Here is a 23,484-nt window from a genome sequence, read left to right as displayed (position 1 = left end):
AGCGAAATAGCTGACTTAGGTAGATACACGGCCTTCAGTCTAATAAGTTCTGTAAGCTTTCCAACACGGTTTGGGCAAGCATAGCATAACTTTGGTTCACTCAGGCCTAATGCAAAAGGCTTCATTAGCACTATGATTTTCCAACAGAAACACACCTGGAGGAAAAAGACTGAACTGAACTGACTCAGAAATCAGAAGAGAATAATAACAATAATACTTTCAAACCAAAGTCCCCAAACAGACTAGTATTCGTTTTTCAGCAGAAAATTTTCAGTTTGGGGAATTTTGTTTTCTCAGTCAGACTTGGCCAAGGGAAGCAGGGAGAAAATGTTTGAGTTGCCTCCTTCAGAACAGCTTGGCCTAGATACTAGCTCTGGTTCACTGTTGTGGCCTTGCTCGAGTTGAGGGTATTTTAATAATTTGGGCAGGTCCCAGGGTGTTTTGGGGAGAAGATGAGGATGTTACCTCTTGAGATAAAAACTAAGAAATACAGCACTAGAGAATTTCTTTTTTAAAGAAATCTGGGATTTAGACATTTTATTTAAAGCAAGGGAGTTCTGAGTTTCTGAGAAGGTTTTTGTTTGCAAGAAGCAAGATCGTTTGAGCTGTCATTGTACCAAAGGGGGAGATGGTTGTCTACAAAGGAGGGGTGAAAACTAAATGCATCCGATGAGGATGGGATTTGAACCCATGCATGCAGAGCACAATGGATTAGCAGTCCATCACCTTAACCACTCGGCCACCTCATCTGAGCTGTTAAAAAGGGACAGGAGGAGAAATCTAAGGCCAGCAGAGCTAGGGCCAATAAGGAGTTTTTAAATACTACGCAGAAGCAGGGGCTGAATGAGCTCCCCCCTCACATCTAGTGAGGAGCTGGGGGAAAGACTTCAGGAACAGAGCGTGTTTGCACAGACACACCTACTCTGCCTAGGTATGCAGCATGATGGGGCCGCTTTCCCAAAATGACCAGTTTCAGCTGGTGGTGGGTTACAAATCACTTTAGGATTCAATGGAATGAAATGTTATTATCCTTCCTGCATGAGTGAAGGGCAGCAGAACATACCTAGACTGTCCTGATGGAGGGGTGGGTGGGTGAGGAATAGCTTTTATTGGACTTCATAGAAGTGATTGAGAACATCACCCTAAACCAGTGGTCCCCAAACATTTCACTCTGTGCCCTCTTAGCCATGGCTGTGGCCCCTTGGAAGCCGCAGTCAAGAACTGAGGCTGGGAGTGGGGCTGTTGCTTGCTGGGGAGAGGGGTGCAGACAGGGGTAAGGGGGTCGAGGCTGAGCTGGGAGCCAGAGCCCCAGGCTGACGTTGGGGTTGGGGAAGAGCTGGGGCAGAGTGGGGCTGAGTGCTGCTCCCTCCATGGGGGCTGGCTCAGGCCCTGAGGTGCCCCCATGCATGTTCCTCTGTGTCCCCCTAGGAGTCATGCCCCACATTTTGGGAACCACTGAACCCTACTCGCTAAGCAGGGGCTAGTGATGCCAAAGCCCAGGGAAAGGGAGAACAAGTGCGGGCCCCCAGCACTGGAGCCATGTGAAGGGGCTGCAGGAGAGGGGCAATGGCTGGTGGCCCAGGGAGTTAAGGGCAAAGGGGGCACAGGAGGGGGCAGGAGTTAGGGGTGAAGGAGGTGCAAGGGGTGGGAGTGCAGGAGCTAGCGGTAAAGGGGGAGTGGGGACCGTCCAGGGGCAATGGGGAAGTGCCAAAGTACAAGCTTTGCCCAGGGCACCATTTTCCCTAATGCTGGTCTGAGCAAACAATTGGAAATGACCCTTCAGTGAGACCAGAACCATCGTGTAGAAAAGCCCCTTTGTTAAGTGTTGGTGGCTGAGGGCTTAGGGAGATGGGTTAGAAAGCAACAGGCGTCTTTCTGTGGAGGTTTGATTCTTGCCTGTTAGGCAAGGCTGGTGTGTGGTGTCTCCATGGCTGTACTTTCCGTGTCTGATCTGCCACAGGGAGCCAAGTCTAGACATATTCAGAGGCTCTATGCCAGCGTTTCTCAAATTTCCTTTCACTGCAACCCCTTCTGCCCAAAAAACTTACTCCATGGCCCTGGAAAGAGGGACCAGGCCCCTCCCACTGAGCAGAGGCAGGAAGACAAAGCCTGAGCCCTGCCCCAGTTAGGGGAGGTCAAAACCAGAGCTTGAAGGATTCAGCCCTGGGTGGTGGGGCTCAGAAATTTGGCTTCAGCCCCAGGCCCCAACAAGTCTAACGCCAGCCCTGGCAACCCCATTAAAACACGGTTATGACCCACTTTGGGGTCTTGCCCCACAGCTTGAGAACCACTGCTCTATGCTGAGGGGAGAGAGTTTTCCTGGGGGTGTAGTTAATCCACTTCCCAAGAGGTGGCAGCTATGTCAGTGGGAGAAGCTATATCGGTGGGTGTGCAAGCTGTGGTGTTTGCCACATTTAAGAAGTTTAATCAAACCCCATTTTTAAAACCACCTGTGGTCTGGGAATGGCAAAGGAGCTCGATGAATCAGGGTTTGTCCTTCAAAGTCCTGAAAATCACGATTCCCTACTCAGGTCATTGTGGGGGTATAGCTCAGCGGTAGAGTGCTTGACTGCAGCTCAAGTGATCCTCAAGTGGTCAGATTAGATGCTCTAATCGTCTCTTCTGGCCATAAAGGCGACTAATTTCTGAAAAGCTGAGTGTAGCATTGGGAGCAGCGTCTGATGTTTTACTGTCTAGCCGGCTTGCTGCCTAGAACGAATGCTCCTTGAGTGGGGTGATCCACAGGGAGTAGCTCAAACCTCCAAAGTGCCTGGCCAGGGGCAGGACATTAGCCCAGCAAGGGAGGGGTGTGGCAGTGACATCACAAAGGCCTTTTGCAGGACCTCAGACTATTGGTCAAAGGTGGTGGGGAGGTGGTGACCTCACAGAGAGATGCTGACATCAGCCAGGCAGGACAGGGGTGAGGGACCAGGGAAACCTCAGAGACCCCTGTGGCTTTGCTTCAGCAAGTCTCCTTCTCCAGGTCTCTCTTTGAGGACTGAGAGAGTATTCGGGTTCACGGACGTAAGCGCCAGGAGGAACCTCTTTTGAGTTTTCTCCTTCCCTTTTCATGATTTTACTAGAAAACAGATGTCCCTGTTTAGAAGGTAAGAGCCTCCTTGAGGTTTGAAACCTGTTCGGTCTGATCCATCTGGTGACAGTTGAATTCTAGGCATGGAAAACACAAACTTAAGGAGGCAGAATTTTATTCCGCACCTGGGATTTTGTCCCATAGAATCAGTGGGGACATTAGGGTTTGTCCTTTCTGTTTCACCTTTTCCTCCATCCATCCCTTCCTCCTTTCTCTTTGTCTCTTGCTTCTTTTGTCCTTTCACCTGTTCCCCTCCCAACACCAGGAGCGGTGTGTGTGTGTGTGTGTGTGTGTGTGTTGCGGGGGAGTGCTCTGCAGCTCCCACTGTGGGAGGTCCACCCAAAAATGTGGGGCTGAAATAGTGCTCGGGCAGTGATCCCCACCAGTGACCTGGGCCATCCTTTGGGCTCTCTGGTGAGAACCCTCAGCCTCCCGTCCTCAGTCTCTACCCTGATTGGCTGAGCAGGGGGTTATTGACAGGAGGAGACTCAGGTCCTTGTTGTTCTCTTTAAGACCAAGGAAATAAGTCAGAACCTGTTATATGTTGACAAATTTTGCTGCTTTGCTGCATTAATGGTCTCTGAGCAGTTCATGATTCTCTCTAACATTGCAGTTCTCCTCAAATACTTGCTGAATAATTACTGTGCACTGTTGTTGGTCTGGAGCTCATCTGAGAGCACTTTATTCAGGTCATTCAGTGTTTGAAATTCAAGATCTGATGGTTAGTTTGAAAATCAGGGCTCTTGGGTCCTATTCCCAACTCTGCCACTGGCTGGCTGTGTGACCTAAGACAAGTCAATTCTCCTTTCTCAGCCTTAGCTTCTCCCTCTCTCAAGTAGGGATAATGATGATCCGCTCCTACCTAGCTCAAGGTGGGTGGAGGATGGGGATCCATTGGAGAGTGTCACTAGGAGTATCAGAGGGGCCGTGTTAGTCTGGATTTGTAAAAGCAGCAAAGACTCCTGTGGCACCTGGCTAAGCAAACAGAACAAACCCCAAATCCCCCCTGTGCTTTGGGAGCCAGGTTTGCTGTGGGAATCCTGTAGTTCAGATGACTTCACGCCTGGGCATTGTGATTCTTTACCAGTTTCTCTGGCATTGGGGCAGTTTTGTGCTCACAGCTGTGATGGCTGAGTGGTTAAGGCGTTGGACTTGAAATCCAATAGGGTTCCCCTGCGCAGGTTCAAATCCTGCTCACAGCGAGGCCTGTGTTTTAGCCAGTCTCTCACCCGGGCAATACCTCTGTACAACCCCCTGAGACACTCTCAATTCTCTCCCCACCCCAAGTAAATTCTGTTCTGCTCCTTTCATCGAGATGCCTGGGACACTCCCGCACACTGTGTACCTGAGGGGTCGGGCAAACTCTCAGCGCCTGAAGCCTCTGCCACTCACCTAGTGCCCCATAGATCAGCCATAGCCCTGGTTCTGCTCCTCTCTCTAGCATGTGAGTCAGCGACTCCATGGGAGCTACGGGGCTGCAGAACCAACAGAGAGAAAAAAAGGTGCTCAGCACCCACTGGCAGCCAGCTCCCCCCCACCCACTACAGGCCTTGCTGACAAGCTCCTCACACTTGCCAGTGATCAGCTGTTCAGTGGGGTGCAGGAGGCGCTGGGGGGGGAGGAGCAGGGAGAGTGGGAGAGGGAGAGGAATGGGGCAGGAAGGTGCAGGGCGGGAAGAGATGGGACAGGGGTGGGGGCTTGGGGGAAGGGGTGGAGTGGGGGGCAGGGCCTGGGGAGGAAAGGGGGGATTTGTCCCATACCCCGGATCCCTCTAGGGCCGGCCCTGAAGGGAAGCACCGACTATCACAGTGACAATAAAACTGACCAGCCTTGTGGGGGAGGCTGAGGGAGATCCGCACTCACCAGGTCTCTTGTCTCCCCCAAGGTGAGCCAGACACTGCTCTCTCCTGGCTCTCACTCTAGCAGCTGGACGCCAAGGAGCCATTTCCCCTCAGGAAGTGCATCGAGTGCCCCTGTGGTGCTGGGGGGCTGGCACTGCTGCTGCCTGTGGGGCTGGCAGGGGGGCTGATGTCTGCACAGACTCTCAGCTGCCAGGCCGGAGGGGGCACTTGGGACCTCACCAGACTGGCTCAGTGAAGACGGGGGGTTGACAGAGCAATACAGACGCTCTCCAGAGCACGGAGCAGCATCCGCCCATGCAGCCAGGCAATGAGCATTTCCCACAGCCTGGAGCCGAGGGGGAGGCGGCAGCTGCTGTTCCAGCTCCTCGGGGACAGGCCCTGTCAGCCAACAGCCACTTCTTACTCCCCACAGCTAAGGGCGCCGGGTTCCTCCGGTGGGGGTGTGGGGCAGCCGTTCGTTTTCCTGTTCACACTCCTCTGCGGTGTGAAAATCGGGGAGGGGAGGCAGAAGCCCCACTTCCCTCCAGAAATGACGCCCAGTGGGGGAAGCCAGGACAACAGGGTGGGGCGGCAAGTGGTGGCCAGACTCTCACTGCCAGGGTCTAGTCTAGCTCAGGGTCCAGCTCAACCTCCTCCCCGTGCCACTGGCCCCCAGTCCCTTTCCACCACCAGGTCAACCCGGCCACTAGGGCAGGAACGGGGTGAGGCAGCAAGTCAAGCTGAGCAAGGCAGGCAAAAGCGAGTCTTGTCTTCATGGGCCGCTCACAATGACGTCCTGTTTGTGTGCAACTGCTGCAAAAACCTCCCGGGCAGAGAAGCAACAGGCCAAAATACTGCTCCATGGCTGCCAAAGTAGCTTAGTTGGGAGAGCGTTAGACTGAAGATCTAAAGGTTCCTGGTTCAATCCCAGGCTTTGACAGGTTCTTTTATTCTCTTTGTACAGGGGGGCAGCTTGTTCTCTGGCAGCCCAGTGGTACTTGCACCCAAGGTGAGCAGAGCTGCTGTGGGGCAAAGCAATTTTGGGGGCCCCTTCAATTAAAAAAAGTTGCAACATTGTATTCTCATGGGGCCCCTGTGGGTCTGGAACAAACTTCCCCACTTGCCTCCTGTTGGTGGCACTGATGGTGAGTCTCTGATCTTGGGCTCTGCAGTAGGAAAACATAGAATGGGCTTCTGCCCCTACTTGGCCCACCTGACTTTTAACAAGGAGAGATGAGAGCTGTCTTTCCCAACATGGCAGGAAGACAGCAAGGCAGGGTGACCCTCAGGAATGGTGCCAGAGGGCTGCTGGGCAGTGACAGGCAGGGATTGGGGATGGAAGCTCCTCTGTGCAGCTGAGCAAGGGCAGTACCAGGGAAGGGGAATCTGTAAAAGTGGCCCTGTGGAAGGGATTTGGGGGCCCAGGAGGAGGCGCTTGATGTTCAGTGCCTTGGAGCAGCTGGACTTGGCCATGGTGAGTGTTCAGGAAATGCACATTAACAACTCTAGGGTAGCTCAATAGGCAGAGGGTGATTGGAGGAAGGGCCTCCTGGCCAGGGAAGAACGATGGGGCTGGAGTCTTGTTTTTCACATTCGCGGTGCGAGTACAGAAGGTGGGGGAGCTCTGACCAGGGAGGGCATTACTGGTGGGCTTTGTGCTCTGTGGCACTGGTCACTGCTATATTAGTGTGTATGGTCCCCAGTTAAGGCATGAGAGGGAAGATCAAAGGCTCCCTTCCTCTGGGCTGCATGATGTTTGGTGTTGGGGGGGATTTTAATTGTGTCAGCCGGCCTGAGCACCGCTGGTCCCGTTTTCCCAACCTTCAGAGGAAACGTTTTTACAATGAGCACTACCTGGCACAGGTCTGTAGTGAGGTCAGCTTAGAGGAGCTCACTCCAGCCACAGAGGGGGTTCACCTTTCTGCGGGGACAGGCCAGGACTCGCATTGACCGGATTTATGCTTAGCTTTTGTGTCTTTAGCATGTTGCTTCTCAGATTCTTTCTTGGCCTGACTTGTTACACTTTGACACTTAACAGGCTAGAGTTTGTGCACCTTCCTATTATCCTCACTAGGATCTGATTTCCAAATTTTGAGGAATGACTTTTTGCCTCTAACGGCCTCCATTACTCGACCGTTTACCTAGAGTGGCGTTCTGCTGGTCGTCCTATTGTCGCTTCTGATTTAGGGCAAACGTTTCATCTGAGCCTCTAATTGCGGTGTTTTTAAAGGCTCTGCATGCTGCTTGCAGGCACCTAACACTTGTGACAGCAGCTCCTTTTAATTCCCATCCAACCATCTGTACTTATGCCGATAGGTCGACTCTAGGTCTTTAACTCTGAGCGGTAGCTGAGAAGATGGTAAATGGGGCAGAAACCCGTTCGACAAACCTCTTCATTTCCTTGTATCAGAGGGGAGCCGTGTTAGTCTGGATCTGTAAAAGCAACAAAGACTCCTGTGGCACCTTATAGACTAACAGACGTTTTGCAGCATGAGCTTTCGTGGGTGAATACTCACTTCTTCGGATACCGCTCAGAGTTATTCTTGCATCCGAAGAAGTGGGTATTCACCCACGAAAGCTCATGCTGCAAAACGTCTGTTAGTCTATAAGGTGCCACAGGATTCTTTGTTGCTTCATTTCCTTGTTATTTCCTGACTTATTTATTCATCCCCTTTTCCTTATTTCCTGGGTGAGGCGGCGGCCTGCCAGGAGCTCCCGGCACCTCTGGCTGCCTGGGCTGAAGGCAAGAGGCAGGCCTGGGCGTGGCGAGGGCCTCCTGTCCTGGCCTGAGGCTGCAGTGCTTCCTGGTCCCCTTTTCCCACCACCCCGGCAGGCTGCTGCGGGAGACCACGAGGGAGGCTCTGGGGGCGCTAGGCAGCGCTGTGTGTGTGGCTGTCAGGGGAAAGAGCCGAGGCTCCGGACTCGACCTGCCATTGACTCGCATGGCTCTGCGCGGCCGTCAGCCGGGGCGGGCCAGGCTGCGGACGTGACTCAGGCTTGGGCCGCATGGCCGCGCTTTCCTGATGAGGTATAACCCTGGGTGTCAGGTCGCTGTGCAGCTTTGATCTAAACTGACCAGCAGCCCACAGCCTCCCCCTGGGTCAGCCCCACCTGGTTACTCCTTACAGGCCGACCTCACCCCCCTTCCAGTCCCGGATTCACCCCCTAATCATCCTACTACCACTCAGAGCCACAGCCGTGGAGGTGCTGAAGGAGGGAGGGGTGACTCCAGGGTGGGGTTCTTCTCTAACGATGGCTGGCAGAAAGGTGGTGCTCAGCTCTGTCAGCGACCTGCCCAGTTGCCTCGCTGCCAGGGGATGCAGACATTTCTGTAAGGCCATTAAATGGGGTATTTGGCTTCTGAGTGAATGTGAGAAATGTGCAATTATGAGAGGGAATTTCCATCTACCTTTCTACTGCTCTTCAGTGGCCTAATGGCGAAAACATTAGCTTCCTAAACCAGATATTGTGGGTTCAAGTCCCATCCGGGGTGAAAAACTCCTCTCTTCTTGTATAAAGTACTGGATCTTCAGAACAGTCCTCCAGGAACAGAATCTTCCATTTGACAAATGCTTTCTAAACCTATCAGTAGCAAACAGTTAATACTAGTGTTTGTCTGAGAATAGAGTGAAGGGGAGTGTTTACTCCGACACAGACAGAAAGAGCAAGGCTGTTCTGAAAGAGAATGGATCTGTCTGGAGACAAAGCAGAACCTGAGACTGAGCAACCGTGTGAAAAGAAGAGGTTCAAATATGTTAGGTGTTATGTAGGTTGGCCTGGCAAATTTAGCGCTTGGCTACACTTGCAGATGTAGAGCGCTGGGAGTTAAACCAGCCCTCGGAGACCACAGCAGGGAAAATGCTGCTGTGTGTTTACTCTGACAGCTGCAAGTGCACTGGAATGGCCACACTAGCAGCTCTTGCAAATGCCACAGAGAGCAGTGCACTGTGGTAGCTATCCCAGTGTGCAAGTGGCTGCAATGTGCTTTTCAAATGGGGGGCGGGGGTGGAGTGTGTATGTGGGGGGAGAGACAGTGTGTTTTGGGGGTCTGAGAGTGTGTCAGCATGCTGTCTTGTGTGTTCGGACAGCAGCAGACCACCCCTCCCCCACCTCTCTCTCTCACACACACACCCTGCATCATCGGCAGCAGCATTCCCCAGTAATGGTTGCTTTGTCCCGGAGCAGATAAGCAGCCGGCTGCTGTCGGAAACAGAGCTTTGAAAGGGAATATCCGCATGCCGATTTCAAAACAATGACCACAGTGGGCACTTGACTTCAGGGGATTATGGGACGTTTTCAGAGGCCAATCACAGTGCAGTAATACAACACGTCGTCACACTCACACCTGGGCATTTCAGCCGAGGCAAAGTGAGCTTTATGCTTCTCATGGAGGTGGATTACCAGGAGCGCTCCAGCTGCAGAGCCCAGGTGCTCCATGTGCCTTGCGAGTGTGGACACCTCAGGAGTTAGGGCACCCGGGGCTGCTTTAATGCGCTCAAACTTGCAAGTGTAGCCAAGCCCCTAGACTTGCGACCTGACACCCAGGGTTATAAGACAGACATAGTGACCCCCTTACTGGCCTTGGGGAACCCCAAACCCTTGTTACTAAGGGCACTGAGGAGTCTCTGTCCCTTAATAACTTCTGGGAGCTCCCCAGCAGGCTGCGGGCGTCAGCCACCTCCTGCCACACAGGTTAGACTCTTGGTGCTGTGCCAGCCGCCCCCTCGCTTGCAGGCCCAGTGTGAGAAGCAGGAGGCCTGGTGCTGGCAGAAGAGGGTTTTGATTGATCCACCTCTGTGTGCTGGGCACAGGACGCTTCCACTGTGTCACTCTGCTGGCTTTTCTTCAGCAGCGCCTAGCGGCCCTGGCTCCAGCCTAGTGCCTGGTGAGCTCTGGCACTGGCAGGAAGCGCTGCAGGGTGCTGGGCAGCGGCCCTGGCAAACCAGCTGCTGGTAGGTGTCTCTGTGGTATCATGGGTCAGTGAGTTCAGCTGTTAATGGAAAGGAGGGGGGGTTATGCTCCCCCAGGGATGCCACTGAAGGCTCCTCATGGGCTCCTCAAGGTCTGCTGGGAGCCGTGTTGTCCCCCTTTTGCCACGCTGAAGGCTCCCTCCTGGACACAGTGGATTCACCTGCTGCCTACAAGAGTGTCGGGGCCGCGCTGCAAAAGCCCATCTCCCAGCAGCCGTGCCGGAGGCTCAGGCTTAATCCTCAAGGCCGAGTGCAAAACCTTCAGCCGGGAACATTTCGCTCCCTTCCCGCCTCCGCCCAAGCGGCAAGGGAGAAGCGGAGGAGACAGGCCGGCTCAAAGACGCCTCCCTCCCACTTCCCTGTACGCTGTGCAAAGCTCTTGGCCTGCCTCATGCCTCGTCAGGAAAGCACGGCCATGCGGCCCAAGCCTGAGTCACGTCCGCGGCCTGGCCCGCCCCAGCTGACGGCGCGCAGAGCCACGCGAGTCAATGGCAGGTCGAGTCCGGAGCCTCGGCTCTTTCCCCTGACAGCCACACACACAGCGCTGCCTAGCGCCCCCAGAGCCTCCCTCGTGTTCTCCCGCAGCAGCCGCCTGCCGGGGTGGTGGGAAAAGGGGACCTGGAAGCACTGCAGCCTCATTCCAGGACAGGAGGCCCTCGCCACGCCTAGGCCTGCCTCTTGCCTTCAGCCCAGGCAGCCAGAGGTGCCGGGGAGCTCCCTGGCAGGCCGCCGCTTCGCCTCAGCCACCTCTTGCCTCATGGCCTAGGCTCTTGGTGCTCTGCTGGTCACCGCCTGGCTTGAAGGCCCAGAGGGAAAACAAATGAGCACACAGGTAGTAGAGGATGGTTTTGATCTACTGACCTCTGGGCCCAGCACACTTCCACTGCACCACTCTGCTAGCTTTTCATCCTCTTACTACCCACCCACCACTATCCGGATTAGTGCCTTACGAGCTCTCGTGCTGGCAGGCAGATGTGCAGGCTGCTAGGCAGCTGCCCTGGTCACAGGATTTTACAGCTTCTACAGGGTAAAAGGGATCTATTTGGAGTTTGGACCCCATTGGGAGCTGGGCAGCCGGTTTAAGATCGGGTGGCATAAGGAATACACAATCTGCAATAGCCCCGATTGGGGGTAAAGGGCTTTGGTGTGTGGAAGGGTGCAGGGTTAATTCGGTTTAACACTGCTAAATTTGGTATAAACGCGTAGTGTAGAGCAGGCCTAACAGGGATCTCTGGGGAACAGACGTCATTGCTTTAAGAGCAGATTGCTTAGTGTGTACATCTCTTCTGAAGCACGTTAGCACCTTTGGCTCTTGCAATGTGTGCTTCTTGTGCGTAACTGTTCCGATGCGTCATTCCAACGTAGCCAGTTCCAGTTTGTTAGTCCTGCCTCTGTGAGTACAAGCTATGGAAGAAATATCTGATTGGCTGAAGAGGTGTTCCTCTCTTAGTTAGAAGAAGTGATTGGTGAAATTCGAGAAGACGTTTATTTGTAACAGAAGCTAAAGAGGCATTTTAAAAAGTTTCTTCATATGTCAGGTGCCACAATGAAACATGCATACAGTGTGCTGTTTGTCAGTCTCGCTGTCTCTGTGATCATAGTGAGATTTGATGTATTAAATTACACACTGTAACCACTAAATATAGGCACTCTAGACGTTAGACTATAGCCGTGGGAGGTTGTTTTAACACAAAGTGATTGGTCTCCCTAAGTAGTGTCTGTTACAGCTATCCCCCTATTCCATTTTGTTTCTTACAGCTGTCCCCTTACTCCATTTTGTTTTTGTTCTCCTCCTGTGGCCGCCCCTCCCTGGCTGTTAAGTTGTTTACCAGGGCCACTGCCCTTCTCAAAGGGAGGGCCCCTTAAGTCGTTTGCCAAGAGCCATTGCCCTTCTCAAAGGAATGGCCACTTGTGCTGCGTGCTAAGTGGGACCACTGCCCTGTTCAAAGGGTTAGTCCTGTTATCACCTTGTTAAACCTGGGCTTGGTGTAGGGTAGGCAATGTCCAGAGCTGCAAGACCTAAAGTGGCCACATAGCTGAGCATATGAGTCATATCTGTGAGCTCAGAACTTGCCCAGGCATGTCATGTGCCTACCTGCAGTTTTTCCCTGTGTCTCCTCCCCTGTGACAGAGGGAGCCTATCAGGATTACTGGTGGGAAACTGCCTAAGTTTGCCTTTATAACCAGACATTTTCTGATCAGACCTCAGAAAGGTTTCTGCATTGCTGCCTGGTCTGATCAGCCAGGGGTTCTGGGGGTCCTTTCTCCGCTCTTGTTTTATTTTTGAGCATACCCCCATTTTTAACTCCCCTCCCACGAACAATGAAATTTGCCTGGAAATCTCCTGATTATTGTAAGCGAATTGAGTCCTCTCTGTGTCCTCTGATGCTGCTGCTGTTCCTGTCTCTGCCTTTGCTGCTGCCTTGGGGACTGGTAAGAATCCTTCTGAGAAACTTTCTATACTTTTATTTTATTATTTTAGCTGCTGGCCTTGTTTCCCCAGCAGACAGACCCAAGCTAACTCCTTGGTCTGTATCTGTAATCTGCTTCTAGCTCCACAGCACCTTTGCTGCTAGAAATAAGCCTGCTTGCAGCCGCCCCACTGCTGCAGCCACCACTGGGCACACACCACTGTGCCCTCTGGAACTACCCCTAGTATAAGGTGCACCCATTAGGTTAGGTTTAGCCTTTAGTCTAGATAAATTGTAATTTCATTTTGCATAGCTGTGGTTAAGTTAGGCTTAGAGAATTGTTGCATTGTGTTTGTTACTTGCTAATTTGTGTAGTCTTGGTTAAGTTAGATCATAGATAAGATTTTGCTGTGTTCTGTATAACTGTAATTAAGTCTGTCTTCCCACTGCCAGCCCCCCTCCCCCCCGGGCTTCCCCAGTCACTTACAGTCTGTTTGTTCTCTGTGTCTCTCTAAGTTTAAATCTCCCTCCGCAGCGCCTTTGCCTTGTGCTCCTCTTCCCCCATCCCAATCTAGCATAAAACCCCATTGGTTACTTTTTTTCCCTCTGATACACCTCACATTCTACATTTACACCACTGTGACACATTTTTACCTAGAATTGTTTCCTATTTAACATATTTTATCCATAACTGTTAGTTGGTTAGGAGTACTTGTGGCACCTTAAAGACTAACAAATTTATTTTAGCATGAGCTTTCGTGAGCTGCAGCTCAGTTCTTCGGATGCATAGAATGGAACACACAGACAGGAGATATTTATGTGTGTGTTCCATTCTATGCATCCGAAGCAGGGCCGCCCAGGGCCCTTTGGGCCCCGCCGGGTCTTTGGCGGCGGGTCCCCGGAAGGCCCGCTGCGCTCGGCGGCCCCGCTTCTCGCCCGCCCTCCGCCCGGCTTCTCCCGCCCGGCGCCGGCGCGGCCTCCCACCCGGCCGCCCGCGCCCGGCGCCGCCCGCCCGCCCGCGGCCCGGCCCCGGCCGGCCCGCCGGCCGCCGCGGCTTCTCCCGCCCGCCCGCCGCGGCCGGCCCGCCCCGCCTCCGCCCGGCGCCGCCGCCCGCCGCCGGCTCCCGCCGCCCGGCCGCGCCCCGGCCCGGCTTCTCCCGCCCGCCCGGCGCGCCCCGCCCGGCTTCTCCGCCCGCCCGGCCGCGCCCCGCCCCGGCTTCGCCCGCCCGCCCGGCCCCGGCTTCTCCCGCCAGGCCGGCAGCAGCCCCGGCCCCGGCTTCGCCCGCCCGCCCGCCCGCGGCCCCGGCCCCGGCCCCTTACCGAGCGCGTCGCCCGCGGGGCCTGAGCTCCGTCCCGCTCAGAGCCGCGTGGTGAGGGGATGGAGCTGTGAGCTCCACGCCGAGCAGAGGCAGCTGCCCCGCCCCCTCCCCACGCCGCTCTGAGCGGGGCGGGGCTCAGGCCCCGTTGGAGCTCCCAGCCCTGCCCCCTCCCCACGCGGCTCGGGGCGGGGCTCAGGGGCTCGGCCGGAGTCTCGGCGCTTGATGCGCTAGGGCTCCCGGAGAGGGGCGGAGGCGGGAGCCTCCACTCTTCTCTTGGGGGCCCCTGCGGAGCCCGGGGCCCGGGGCAAATTGCCCCCTTTGCCCCCCCCTCTGGGCGGCCCTGATCCGAAGAAGTGAGCTGTAGCTCACGAAAGCTCATGCTAAAATAAATTTGTTAGTCTCTAAGGTGCCACTAGTACTCCTGTTCTTTTTACGGATACAGACTAACACGGCTGCTACCCTGAAACCTGTTAGTTGGTTATATGCTGCTGTGACACACCCTTTACATAGAAATTGTTAGCTACCTGTTACATTTATATTTCTGTGTTAATTGGTTACCCACCATGTTGTATCCTACTGTATTGTACCCCACTATTGAAACCCCCCTACTGTTCACCAAAAGAAACCCCTCCCCAATTGTCTACCGTAACAAACCCCACACCCCTCACTATTGAATTTTCCCTGTTTTTGCATTTTCTTAATAAAGTTTATTTTGCACCCCACCAGTGCAGTAATTGTCCCCCAAGATCCCCTACCTGCTGGCAGGGACAAGTAGGAGGATGAGTTAAAGTGCTTTTTCCTGAGTGTAAAGCGAGTAAGCAGTACTGCTTTGATGCAGTTGTTGTCTGTTATTGATGATTTTTCTTTCTTCTCTCTGGGGAAGTAGAAGGGAAAGAACACAGGCTGAGTGGTTAGTCTGTATAAACTACATTAAAAAACATTTTTTGGAAGTTGGTGTTTAACTTCTGTTTCTGATGTGTATATTTAGAGAAGGGATGTAGTGATTGTAACTAATTTTTAGTATATGTATTGCTTCTGTATTGTGGGAGGATGTGGGTGTTTTTCAGTGAGTTTTCTAATAGCACGAGAGAAGAAAATGCAGTGTAAAAATACAACAGTTTTTTATGTAAACAGTTGCTTAGTTGAACCTCTAATTGCTTAAACTTCTAAGTCCACCTTTTTATGCAGTGTCCCCCTCTCTTTTGTCCTCCCTCATTCTAGTTTAAACTTATAGACTCATGCATATTAATTCTGCAAGTTCTCTCCACTTTCCACTTTTTCTTCTTTTCTCCACCCTCTCCCCCATTTCGAGTAGCCCCTATTTCTACCCCTAATGCTCTGCCAGTTTGTTGGTATGCAACTTTCTCAGAGCCTCTCTGAGCCCTTAATACAGTGCGTAAGGTGGAAGTGGGGGAGGAGAAAATGGGACCCACAGAACCCCTGGCAGGTAAGGGGACTGGGAGAGCTTGGTTTGGGAAGGAGGGAGGAATGGGGGAGAAGAGGCAAATAGGGGTGCACACAGTCTCTACAGTGGTGGAGAGAATGGGGGCCCTGAAATGAAGCGAGGGGATAAGTGGAGGTACACAGAACCCCTCGTCCTATGGAGATTGGAAGAACCTGGCATGGGGGGAAGGGAGGGTACACAAAGACCCTGGCATGGGGGAATAGAGGGAACACAGAGTCCCTGCCATGGGGAAGTGGGAATGGGGGTGAGAACAGAGCCATTGGTGTGGGAAGAAGTGTGGGGAACTTGGTATGGGGAGAATAAGGGTGCAGAGATTCTCTGGTAAGGGATGAGATTGGGGGAATTTCAGGGAGTCCCTAAAAAGAGTGGGATGGGAGAGGGCACATAGGGAGCTTGCGGGAGGGAATTGAGGGGTGCTGGGAGCCTCGGGGGCGGGCAATAAACTCGACCTGTACAAACTACAAAGTGTGCTCCCCCCACTGCTGTGAAGAACGTGGCCATCTGCTGACAAAAAGGCTGTTTGCAAAAGGTCCGATCCATTTTCTTTCGTGACCACTTGTTTTAAAAAACGAGTCATTACGACGTTAATCAGGGTAGCCGGGGATTGGCAGTAGGGAGGGTGTCTTTGCAGGAGAAATGGCTGGCACTTAGCTAGAGACGTGCTTGCCAAAGGGATTGTTGGAGGACGATTTTTACCATGTTTTCTTCCAATCCGGCACCGAATAGGCGGGATTGCTTGAATGCAGCTGCTGTCTGGCGCTGATGCCCGCTGCTTCTTCCCGCTGGACAGTCTCTAAGGAAAAGGATAAATGGACACAAATCAGACATTAGGAATGGCAATATACAAAAACCTGTAGGAGAACACTTCAACTTCCCTGGCCACGCAATAGCAGATCTTAAGGTGACCATCCTACAGCAAAAAACTTCAGGACCAGACTTCAAAGAGAAACTGCTGAGCTTCAGTTCATCTGCAAATTGGACACCATCAGCTCAGGATTAAACAAAGACTGTGAATGGCTTGCCAACTACAGAACCAGTTTCTCCTCCCTTGGTTTTCACACTTCAACTGCTAGAACAGGGCCTCATCCTCCCTGATTGATCTGACCTCGTTATCTCTAGCTTGCTTCTTGCTTGCTTATATATACCTGCCCCAGGAAATTTCCACCACTTGCATCCGAAGAAGTGGGTATTCACCCACGAAAGCTCATGCTGCAAAACGTCTGTTAGTCTATAAGGTGCCACAGGATTCTTTGCTGCTTTTACAGAACCAGACTAACACGGCTACCCCTCTGATACTAGAGAAGTGTGGTTGAAAGTGTCTGACCTTGCTAACCACGATGAGGAGTTAAAGTGTTCTCTTCTGAGCATGAAGTGAGTGGATAGTGGTGCTTTAATGTATCTGCTATTGATGAGTGTTCTTGCTTTTCTTTTGGGAAGCTGAGGGGAAGAGAACACAGACTGAGTGGTTAGTCCTTATAAAACAAGTTTAAAAATAAATGTTTTGGGTTTTTTTTCTGTTATCTGAATTTATTTAAAGTTTTTGTGCAGTTCTGTTTAGGGGCAAGTCTTAGTTTGTTTTGGCAGAATTTAGAAGAAAAGTAAAGGTAGTGTGAAAATGGTATTTTAAAGGTTTCTAATTCAATACTTACTGAAAGATTTTTTTAAATTTCTTTATGCTGCTCTCTCTTTATTTCTTGTAATCTATTTAAGAATTTAGGTAGGGTCCTGTGTCTGCATGTTCTCTTCCTTTTCCACTTGCTCCTCCGCTTCTCTCTTCTTCCCTTCCCATTTTTCAGGAAGCCCCTATTTTTACTTCTCCTGCTCTGGCAGGGGGTATGCAGTTTGCTCTTGGCCCCAAGCCCATCAGACAATCCACACAGGATCTGAGAGTAGCTGTCTCTTGGCCGTATAGTGGGTAGAGGGTTCTAAAGCTGTCTCAGGGTACGTCTACACTATGGGATTATTCCGATTTTACAGAAACCAGTTTTTGGAAACAGATTATATAAAGTCAAGTGAACGTGGACACACTAAACACATTAATTTGGCAGTGTGCGTCCATGTACCGAGGCTAGTATCAATTTCCGGAGCATTGCACTGTGGGTAGCTATCCCATAATTCCTGCAGTCTCACCCGCCCATTGGAATTCTGGGTTGAGATACCAGTGCATGATGGGGCAAAAACAGTGTCATGGGTGATTCTGAGTAAATGTCGTCAGTCAATCCTCCCTCCATGAAATCAACGGCAGACAATCATTTTGCGCCCTTTTCCCTGGATTGCCCGGGTAGACGCCATAGTACGGCAATCATGGAGCCCGTTCAGCCTTTTTTCACCGTCACTGTATGTCTACTGAATGGTGCTGACAGACATGGTACTGCAGCGCTACACAGCAGCATCCCCTTGCCTTTTGCAAATTAGCAAAGATAGTTGCCAGCCACACTGTACTGTCTGCTGCTTTACAAATTGACAATGACAGTTACAAGTTATACTGTACTATCAGCTGCTGTCATGGGTGCTCTTGGCCAGCCTCAGTGAGATCAGCTGGGGGCGCATGGACAAAAATGGGAATGACTCCCCAGGTCATTCCCTTCTTTAAGTTTTGTCTAATAGAGAGTCAGTCCTGTCTAGACTATCAGGTAAGCCAATTAAAGACCCAGACAGGCAAATGGTGGCTCCAGGTCAGAGCCCCAGACATCCAGCAGAAATGATGAGCTGCATGCCATTCTAGGGGGTGCCCCTGCAACAACCCCACCCATTGCTTCCCTTCTCTCCCACCTCTCCTGGTCTACTGTTATCCCCCATTTGTGTGATGAAGTAATAAAGAATGCATGGATTTGAAACAACACTGACTTTATTGCCTCTGCAAGTAGAGCTCAAAGGGGGGAAGGGAGGGTAGTCTCCAGCTGCTATGATATTCCAGGCAGGACTGAATCTCCATTAGACAAAGCTTAAAGAAGAGAATGACCTGGGAGTCATTCCCGTTTTTGCCCTGGCATCCCTGTCCGACCTCACTGAGGCCAGCCAGGAGCACTCGCGGGACGACAATGACAGATACCAGTCCTACTGTACCGTCTGCCGTCCGGAAGGGAAGGGGATGCTGCTGCACCGCGTCTGCCAGCAGAATCCAGTAGACATACGTTGACATTGAAAAAAGGCGAGAAACAATTTTTTTCCATTTGCTTTCGGGGGGCGGGGGGGCGACATATACCCAGAACCACCCGCGACAATATTTTTGACCCTTCAGGCTTTGGGAACTCAGCCAAGAATTCAAATGGTTTTCAGAGAGTGCGGGAACTGTGGGATAGCTACAGACATCAGTCGCCCCTCCCTCCATGAGCGTCCATTTCATTCTTTGGCTTTCTGGTACGCTTGTCTCAGCTCCTTAAGTTTCAGCACTGTGTTGAGTCCCTGCTGTGGCTTCTGTCTATCATGGCCTTGGAAATTTTTTCAAATGCTTTGGCATTTTGTCTTTTGGAACGGAGTTCTGATAGAACAGATTCATCTCCCCATACAGAGATCAGCTTCAGTATCTCCCATACGGTCCATGCTGGAGCTCTTTTCTGATTCTGGGACTGCATGGTCACCTGTGCTGATCAGCGCTCCATGCTGGGCAAACAGGAAATGAAATTCAAAAGTTCGCGGGGCTTTTCCAGTAAACCTGGCCAATGCATCTGAGTTCAGATTGCTGTCCAGAGCGGTCACAATGGTGCACTGTGGGATGGCGCCTGGAGGCCAATACCATTGAATTGTGGCCACACTAACCCTAATCCGACATGGCAATACCGATTTCAGTGCTACTCCCCTCGTCGGGGAGGAGTACAGATACCGGTATTAAGAGCCCTTTATATTGATATAAAGGGCTTCGTTGTGTGGATTGGTGCAGGGTTAATGCGATTTAACGCTGCTAAATTCGATATCAACTCGTAGTGTTGACAATGAGGTTAATCATCTAGTGGAACAAGCTCCGCAAGGGACGTGGTTAATTCCCCATCACTGCCCTGTGTAAATCAAGACCGCAGCTCTTGCTGCAAGACACCTGGTGTGTGGGTGTCCCTGTTCCCCCTTCAGAACCTCTGGGACATGGTGCATCCTTCCTCCCAGTTCAAGATCCCCATCATGTGGGTGCTCCCATCCAGGATCTCTGGTGGGTGTCTCTGTCCCCCACCCCATGAACTAGCTCCAGTGTGTGGTTTCCCCTGCCTGCCCCCATCCGGGATCTGTGGGTGTCTCTGTTCCCCTTTTCAAGATCCATGTTGCTTGGGTGCGTCCCTCCCCCCAAGTCAGAATCCCCAGCTTGTGGGTGCTTCCATCCCCCCCTCCAGGCTCTGTGGGGGGTGTCTGTGTAAAACGAGACTGTGTCTCACTGTCTTGCCCAGGCTACACTGCAGGGGCTATTCACAGGTGCAATCCCACTACTGATCAGCACGGGAGTTTTGACCTGCTCTGTTTCCAACCTGGGCCGGTTCACCCCTCCTTAGGCAACCTGGGGACCCCAAGCTTCCCCGGGATCACCATATTGATGCTGAACTTAGTGTGGACACCTGATGGGCACAGCCCCCTGCAGCCCAGAACTCCTGAGCTCAAGCGATCCGCTGGCCTCAGCCTCCCCAGGCGCTGGGATCACAGGCACCAGCCACGGAGCCCAGCTGCTTTTATTGCTTGGCAGCTGGAGCTTTAAACTCAGCTTGTGAGCTCTGTGCCTTGGCCAGACGGGGACAGCCTGGAACTGGGAAATGATTCTGCTTCCCCCGCCCCCGTCTCATGTCAGGGTGCAGGCTCCTCTCTCCTCTCATGTAAGATCCCAGATGTTTTGGTGCCCCCCATCCCCCATCCAGGAGCCCAGGTGTCCCGGTAACTCTGCCCCCCCTACAAGATCCTGGGTGTGTGGGTGCCACTCTCCCCCCCAGTAGATCTCTGGTGGGTGGGTCCCCAGGGTGTGAGTGCTCCCATCCCCCGATACAGGCTGGGGGGGTATAACTGGCTCTCCCTGTCCTGCCCAGGTGGTGCTACAGCAGCTGTTCACAGGGGCAGCAACCCCACTGTCACCCTGCAGCTTTAACCTGCTCCAGGGGTGACCTGCTTCACCCTCCTGTGGGAGCCCAGGGACCCCGAACTGCCCAGAATCTCCTGATTGATGCCGAGCTCAGCACAGACACCGGCTCAGCATGGCAGGGTGCAGCCCTGAGCCCTGACAATCAGCTTCCCTCCGCCTCCTACTGCACAGTGAGGATCCCACGCGAGAGGCTTCGTGCCCCGCGTGTCCTGCCAGGTCCCTCTCAGCTCCAGCTTTCAACTCTGCTTGTGAGCTCCCCTCTCTGGCCAGACGGGGGAAGCACTAATGGCCTCATTTAAATTTGACCCTTCAGAGTGCAGATTATAACCGAGCGGGCAGATTATAACCCAGGAAGCCAAATTCTTCCCCAAACTGACAGTTGAAGCAGAAGATCCCCTTGGAAAGATCAGGATTTTTGCCTTTAAAAACAAGGAAAATGTGCATTGTTCTCTTCTGTCTACAGCGAGAGATTGAAGAAGCTCAATTGATTTCATTGCCTGGAGGTTAAGAGGCGATTTAATCACTGTTTTAAATACATTTTACAAATTCCCAGAGGGGGGAATATGTGATTTAAAGTGTTCTTTAATTCACCAGACAAACACTGAACAAGATCCCCTTGGCTTGCAGTCGATGTCAGAAAATCCCAACTGGAAATAACCATTTTTTAACCATGAGGCTAATTATCTAGTAGAACAAGCTCCGCAAGGGAGGTGGTAAATTCCCCATCACTTGCCGTTTGTAAATCAAGACCACAGCTCTTGCTGCAAGACACCTGGTGTGTGGGTGTCCCTGTTCCGCGTTTCAGGATCCCTGGTACATGGTGCCTCCCTCCCACCAGTTCAGGGTCCCCACAATGGGTGCTCCCATCCCCCCATCCAGTCTCTGCGGGGGATGGAGGGTGTCTAAAAAGAGACCGTGGTACTGTCTTGCCCAGTCTAAGCTGCAGGGGCTACTCACAGGTGTGATCCCACTACTGATCAGCACGGGAGTTTTGACCTGCTCCGTTTCCGACCTGGGCCGGTTCACCCCTCCTTAGGCAACCTGGGGACCCCAAGCTTCCCCGGGATCACCATATTGATGCCAAACTTAGTGCAGACACCCGATCGGCACAACCCCCCGTGGCTGGGAGCTCTGTGATCCACCCACAGTAGCTGGGAGCTGTGGGGTCCATCCGTGGTGGCATGGGCCTGTGGGAGCCCCTTCTGACACTGGTGGCTGATAGCTGTGGGGCCCCCACCAGCCGACAGCTCCAGTCTTGCTGCCCCAGGGCTGAGGTGGAAAATGTCACTGAGATCTCTGAAAGTCACAGATTCTGTGACCCCCTTTATATAATCTGAGCCTTAATAGTTGTTGACTGTCTCTCTCAATCTAGTGGTCTGCTCTAGCGCAGATGGGACAGGGAAGACAGACGCTCACCCCCCAGCACAGGTTTGGGCAGAAATGGCTCTTGGGCTATTTGCTGAGCATGCAGAGGACTTGTCCAGGCCGGTGGAGCAGCTCAGCCAGATGAGGAGCTGGAAGAAGGAGAGCGGAGCAGCCTGGAGATCCCTCTTTTTCTCCACAGCCACTGCCTGTCAGCAGGATTCCTCCTTCTCCTCAGTGAGACCAAATCTAAGCACCTAGACAGCCGGTCTGTCCGCTGCACCCCAATCCCTCATGCCTGAGCCTCCCTGCCAATGTCCTGTACCTGGCTCCAGAGAATTGTCTCACATCTCGCTGGGAACTCGACTTCTTGTGCCCAGAGAGTCTCGGCCTCACTCAGTAGAGGACCTGAGAAACCCAGTGTCTGCCTGTTCCAAATAAGTGCTTGGAAAAGTTTTGTTCCTGTGGCCTAACGGATAAGGCGTCTGACTTTCTGATCAGGCGATTGAGGGTTCAAGTCCCTTCGTGGTTGTGCTTGTGCAGTTTTACCTTTGTCCTGAAAGTCCTGCTCCCTTCAGGGCTGGAACCTCTTCTTGGCCGCTCAGGCCAATGCTCTGGCTTCAGCTAGAGCCCCGGGAAGGAGTTGGGGGGTGGGTGTCACAAAGGCTGGGACATGAGCCCCAGGTGCTTCCAGTCTCGCCTTTGCCCTTCCTGACTTGCCAAAGAAAATGGGCGTCTGCCCGGGCTAGTGTGTGGAGCAGTTTCCCTCTTCCAAGTGTGCGCCTGTCCCTGTGCTGGAGGGGGTTGCTACATAGCACCTTGGGAGCCTGGGTGTTTCTCTGCTTCTCGCCAGCTGGGGAAAAGCCTCTTGGGGTAAAATCTCCTGCCCCACTGCCAAAGTGAGCACCTTGAGTGGGAACGGTAAGAGGCCCCACCAGGGGGGCTGGCCCTGCTTTCCTACCATCTTCTGATGTTGGCCACAGAGCATCAGCAACTGGCTGTGGGTGGTTTTCAGTGGGGGTTTGACATGCCAGGGAGCAGGGATCAGGCTGGCTGGGTGTCTCTGTGGCTGTCTACTGGCCACGCATAGGCATGGTTCTCCCCTCCTCTTGCCCTGCCCTTGGTTGCTCTGTGGCTTTTAAGCCTTCCCTTGGAGCTGTCAGCACCAGCCACCTCTGCTCCAGGTGCCCAGAGGAGGAGAGGTGTTGGGCTCCAGCCTGGAACTCTGCCTCCCTCCTGCCTTTCCCTGACTATGAAACCTGGCCCTGACACTCCTTTCTTCAAGCGCCATGTGGGCAAGAGGAAAAGTGTGGTAGAAAGCACAAGGGCCAAACTTGTGGGCATCAGAAATCCCAAACACCCAGTCAAACCCTAGCCACTTCTAGACCCCATTCCAACCAGAGACCGGGCTCCAGTGGGTATGAGTCACTCAGCACAAGGTAAACAACTCATTCTTATGCAGCTGGAGACAGGAAAGCACTTGGATCTCCAGGGATTTACCACAAGGTCCCACTGAGCTTTGAACTCAGATTTCAGCATGCCAACCATTACACCATGGGACCAGCTTGTGCTAGTTTCTCTGAACTTTGGTGACCCTATCATAGAATACCAGGGTTGAAAGGGACCTCAGGAGGTATCTAGTCCAACGCCCTGCTCAAAGCAGGACCCTGAGACTGACATGCCCCTGGGGCAATGGCCACCAACTGGTAGGGAACAAGTGAGAATTTGTTAATGAGTAAAATTCCTGGTGAAAATTGGCAAAGCTGTGGAGATTTTAAAAAGTTCCAGTGAATTTACACATGAAATATACAAACAGAGAGACAAATAGAGAAAGAGAACATCACAGACTGCACAGGCCCACACAGACATAAACAAAACCCAAACCCAACCAGCACACAGAGCCATATACACATAAGGGAAAGCCACACAAAACATAGAACAAATCCACACCAAAAAATACAGCAAAAGCCCACAAC

At 52.7% G+C, this 23,484-nt stretch overlaps 1 long non-coding RNA gene, 3 other non-coding genes and 2 pseudogenes across 4 annotated transcripts; 4 read left to right on the top strand and 2 right to left on the bottom strand.

The window, feature by feature from the left end:
- Positions 1-667: 667 nt before the first annotated feature.
- Positions 668-749, bottom strand: TRNAS-GCU. Its single transcript has one exon. It is a non-coding gene; the product is annotated as a tRNA-Ser (tRNA).
- A 3,462-nt stretch (positions 750-4,211) lies between these two features.
- TRNAS-UGA lies at positions 4,212-4,293 on the top strand. The gene has a single exon. It is a non-coding gene; the product is annotated as a tRNA-Ser (tRNA).
- Positions 4,294-5,799: 1,506 nt separating this feature from the next.
- Positions 5,800-5,872, top strand: TRNAF-GAA. The gene has a single exon. It is a non-coding gene; the product is annotated as a tRNA-Phe (tRNA).
- An 8,534-nt stretch (positions 5,873-14,406) lies between these two features.
- LOC120392806 lies at positions 14,407-14,538 on the top strand (annotated as a pseudogene).
- Positions 14,479-16,447, bottom strand: LOC120392803. The gene is made up of 3 exons (XR_005591798.1): positions 16,421-16,447; positions 15,793-15,889; positions 14,479-14,505 (listed from the first exon to the last, which is right to left on the bottom strand). It is a non-coding gene; the product is annotated as an uncharacterized LOC120392803 (long non-coding RNA).
- LOC120392805 lies at positions 16,359-16,563 on the top strand (annotated as a pseudogene).
- The last annotated feature ends 6,921 nt before the right edge of the window (positions 16,564-23,484 follow it).

This window comes from Mauremys reevesii, unplaced genomic scaffold (genome assembly GCF_016161935.1).
Source record: "Mauremys reevesii isolate NIE-2019 unplaced genomic scaffold, ASM1616193v1 Contig117, whole genome shotgun sequence".
In the NCBI taxonomy this organism is placed as follows: domain Eukaryota; kingdom Metazoa; phylum Chordata; order Testudines; family Geoemydidae; genus Mauremys; species Mauremys reevesii.
This window is presented reverse-complemented; position numbering and strand designations above follow the sequence as displayed.